Consider the following 4,647-nt stretch of genomic DNA (forward strand, 5'->3'; position numbering starts at 1 on the left):
TTTCTGGAGTTACAGAAGCCCAATTGGCACGCTCTCAATTGCGTTGGAAATTAGACATCCTGGGCTTTCCAGCAATGTATAATAGTCCATACTTTGCCTAATATTTGATGGCCCAAACCGGCATTCCAAATCGGCTCAAGAATGCCCAGCGTTAAACGCCGGAACTGGCACAAAAATGGGAGTTAAACGCCCAAACTGGCACAAAAGCTGGCGTTTAACTCCAAGAAAAGTCTCTACACATGAAAGCTTCAATGCTCAGCCCAAGCACACACCAAGTGGGCCCGGAAGTGAATTTTTATGTCATTTACTCATTTCTGTAAACCCTAGGCTACTAGTTCTCTACAAATAGGACCTTTCACTATTGTATTCTCATCTTGGTAGCTATCTTTGAATAGTCTTATGCTATCTTAGATCATGGGGTTGGCCTCACGGCCATGCCTGAACCTTGTTCTTATGTATTTTCAACGGTGGAGTTTCTACACACCATAGATTAAGGTGTGGAGCTCTGCTGTACATCAAGTATTAATGCAATTACTATTGTTTTTCTATTCAATTCAGCTTATTCTTGTTCTAAGATATTTATTCATACTCAAGAACTTGATGAATGTGATGATTATGTGACGCTCATCATCATTCTCACTTATGAACGCGTGCCTGACAACCACTCCCGTTCTACAAGCAAACAAGGCTTGAATGTTTATCTCTTGGATTCCTTAATCAAAATCTTCGTGGTATAAGCTAGAATTGATGGCGGCATTCAAGAGAATCCGGAAGGTCTAAACCTTGTCTGTGGTATTCTGAGTAGGATTTAATGATTGAATGACTGTGACGAGCTTCAAACTCCTGAAGGCTGGGCGTTAGTGACAGACGCAAAAAAATCACTGGATTCTATTCCAACCTGATTGAGAACCGACAGATGATTAGCCGTGCTGTGACAGAGCACGTTGAACATTTTCACTGAGAGGATAGGACTGTAGCCACTGACAACGGTGATGCCCAACATACAGCTTGCCATGGAAAGGAGTAAGAAGGATTGGATGAAGACAGTAGGAAAGCAGAGAGACGGAAGGGACAAAGCATCTCCATACGCTTATTTGAAATTCTCACCAATGAATTACATAAGTATCTCTATCTTTATTTTATGCTTTATTCATAAATCATCCATAACCATTTGAATCTGCCTGACTGAGATTTACAAGATGACCATAGCTTGCTTCATACCAACAATCTTTGTGGGATCGACCCTTACTCGCGTAAGGTTTATTACTTGGACGACCCAGTACACTTGCTGGTTAGTTGTGCGAAGTTGTGAAATTATGTTTAGACCATGGTATTGAGCATCAAGTTTTTGGAGCCATTACCGGGAATTGTTTAAGTTGTGAAAAGTAGAGATCACAATTTCGTGCACCAATGAATTCATGAACTTCTACTTCCTCTCCAATCATGATACTATGGATCATGATGGCCCGATCCACAGTTACTTCCGATCGGTTGCTAGTGGGGATAATGGAGCGTTGGATGAACTCCAACCATCCTCTAGTTACAGGCTTAAGGTCCAGTCTTCTCAATTGAACCGGCTTGCCTTTTGAGTCTCTTTTCCAATGAGCTCCTTCCACACATATGTCCATGAGGACTTGGTCTAACCTTTGATCAAGGTTGACCCTTCTAGTGTAGGGGCGTGCATCTTCTTGCATCATAGGCAAGTTGAGCGCCAACCTTACGTTCTCCAGACTGAAGTCTAAGCGTTTCCCCCGAGCCATTGTAAGCTAATTCTTTGGGTTTGGGTTTATGCTTTGATCATGGTTCCTAGTGATCCATGTGTTTGCCTAGAACTCTTGAACCGTTAAGATTCCGTCTTGTTGAATTGGATTGGAGAGAACATCCCATCCTCTTCTTCTAATCTCTTGTCGGATCTCCGGATATTCGCCCTTTTGAGCTTAAAAGGGACCTCAGGGATCACCTTTTTCTTGGCCACAACTTCAAAGAAGTGGTCGCTATGATTTTACCACACCAGACTTAGAATGTTACTCGCCATCGAGCAAAAGAAGAAAGAATAGAAGAAGAAGAAGAAGATATGAAGGAGAGGGAGAGAGGTGTGGGTTTCGGCCAAGGGGGAGAAGATAGGGTAGTGTTGTGTGAAAATGAAGAAGGATGGAGGGGTTTATATAGTGGAGGGAGAGGGGTTTGGGTTTGGTCATTTAGGGTGGGTTTGGGTGGGAAAGAGATTTTGAATTTGAAGATAGGTGGGATTTATGGGGAAGAGTGGATGGATGTGATTGGTGAAGAGGTAATGGGGAAGAGAGATTGAGGTAATTGGTGAAGGGTATAGTGTTATTGGATTGTGTGAAGAAGAGAGAAGTGGGGTAGGTGGGGATCCTATGGGGTCCACAGATCCTGAGGTGATCCTATAGGGTCCACAGATCTTGAGGTGTCAAGGATTTCTCATCCCTGCACCTTTTAGGCGTGTAAAACGCCCTCTGTATGCAATTTTGGCATTTAACACCAGACTGCAGCTTTTTTCTAGCATTAAACGCCCAAATGTAGCCTGTTTCTAGCGTTTAACGCCAGTCTGATGCTTGGTTCTGGCGTTAAACTCCAGCTTGGTGCTTGTTTCTGGCGTTAAATGCCAGACAGATGCATGTTTCTGGCGTTTAAACGCCAGACACCTCTTCCTCCAGGGTGTGTTATTTCTTCTGCTATTTTTTATTCTGTTTTTAATTTTTGCAATTGTTTTGTGACTCCACATGATCATAAACCTAATAAAACATAAAAGAACAATAGAAATATAGATAAGTAAAAATCTGGTTGCCTCCCAATAAGTGCTTCTTTAATGTCAATAGCTTGACAGTGAGCTCTCATGGAGCTTCACAGATGTTCAGAGCATTGTTGGGACCTCCCAACACCAAACATAGAGTTTGAAAATTTAGAGTTTAGTTGTGGCCTTCCAACACCAAACTTAGAGTTTGACTGTGAGGGCTTTGTGTTGACTCTGTATTGAGAGAAGCTTTTCATGCTTCCTCTCCATGGTTGCAGAGGAAGATCCTTGAGCTTTAAACACAAGGTAGTCCCCATTCAATTGAAGGACTAGCTCTCCTCTGTCAACATCAATCATAGCTCCTACTGTGGCTAGGAAGGGTCTTCCAAGGATGATGCATTCATCCTCATCCTTCCCAGTGTCTAGGATTATGAAATCAGCAGGGATGTAAAGGCCTTTAACTTTTACTAACATGTCATCTACCGATCCATAAGCTTGTTTTATTGACTTGTCTGCCATCTCTAATGAGATTTTTACAGGTTGTACCTCAAAGATCCCCAGTTTTTCCATTACAGAGAGTGGCATAAGATTTATACCTGACCCCAGGTCACACAGAGCCTTCTCAAAGGTCATGGTGCCTATGGTACAACATATTAAGAATTTACTAGGATCTTATTTCTTTTGAGGTAAAGTTTGCTGAACCCATGTATTTAGTTCACTAATGAGCAAGGGAGGTTCATCTTCCCAAGTCTCATTACCAAACAACTTGGAATTCAGCTTCATGATGGCTCCTAGATATTGAGCAACTTGCTCCTCAGTTACATCTTCATCTTCTTTAGAGAAAAAATAGTTCTCAGAGCTCATAAATGGCACAAGGAAGTTTAATGGAATCTCTATGGTTTCTATATGAGCCTCATATTCCTTTAGGTCCTCAATAAGGAACTTCTTTCTGTCTGGAGGATGTCCCATGAGGTCTTCCTCATTGGGATTCACGTCCTCTGCTTCCTCTTTAGATTTGGCCATTTTGATTATATCAATGGCCTTGCACTCTCTTTTTGGATTCTCTTCTGTATTACTTGGGGGAGTATTAGGAGGAGTTTCAGTGATTTTCTTACTCAGCTGACCCACTTGTGCCTCTAAATTTCTAATGGAGGACCTTGTTTCAATCATGAAACTTAGAGTGGCCTTAGATAGACCAGAGACTATGTTTGCTAAGTTAGAGGAACTCTGCTCAGAATTCTCTGTCTGTTGTTGAGAAGATAATGGAAAAAGCTTGCTATTGCTAAACCTGTTTCTTCCATCATCATTAAAGCCTTGTTGGGGCTTTTGTTGATCCTTCCATGAGAAATTTGGATGATTTCTCCATGAGGGATTATAGGTGTTTCCATAGGGTTCACCCATGTAATTCACCTCTGCCATTGCAGGGTTCTCAGGATCATATGCTTCTTCTTCAGAAGATGCTTCTTTAGTACTGTTGGATGCATTTTGCAATCCATTCAGACTTTGAGAAATCATGTTGACTTGCTGAGTCAACATTTTGTTCTGAGCCAATATGGCATTCAGAACATCAATTTCAAGAACTCCCTTCTTCTGAGGTATCCCATTACTCACAGGATTCCTCTCAGAGGTGTACATGAATTGGTTATTTGCAACCATGTCAATGAGTTCTTGAGCTTCTGCAGGCGTTTTCTTTAGGTGAATGGATCCACCTGCAGAATGGTCCAGTGACATCTTAGAGAACTCAGATAGACCATCATAGAATATATCCAAAATGGTCCACTTTGAAAGCATGCCATAAGGACACTTTTGGTCAACTGCTTGTATCTTTCCCAAGCTTCATAGAGGGATTCACCATCTTTTTGCCTGAAGGTCTGAACATCCACTCTAAGCTT

At 41.8% G+C, this 4,647-nt stretch overlaps 1 non-coding gene across 1 annotated transcript; it reads left to right on the top strand.

Moving 5' to 3' along the window:
* The first annotated feature begins 4,544 nt into the window (after positions 1-4,544).
* Positions 4,545-4,647, top strand: LOC130977772 (small nucleolar RNA R71). Its single transcript, XR_009085449.1, has one exon. It is a non-coding gene; the product is annotated as a small nucleolar RNA R71 (small nucleolar RNA).

This window comes from Arachis stenosperma, chromosome 4 (assembly GCF_014773155.1).
Source record: "Arachis stenosperma cultivar V10309 chromosome 4, arast.V10309.gnm1.PFL2, whole genome shotgun sequence".
Lineage (NCBI taxonomy): Eukaryota > Viridiplantae > Streptophyta > Magnoliopsida > Fabales > Fabaceae > Arachis > Arachis stenosperma.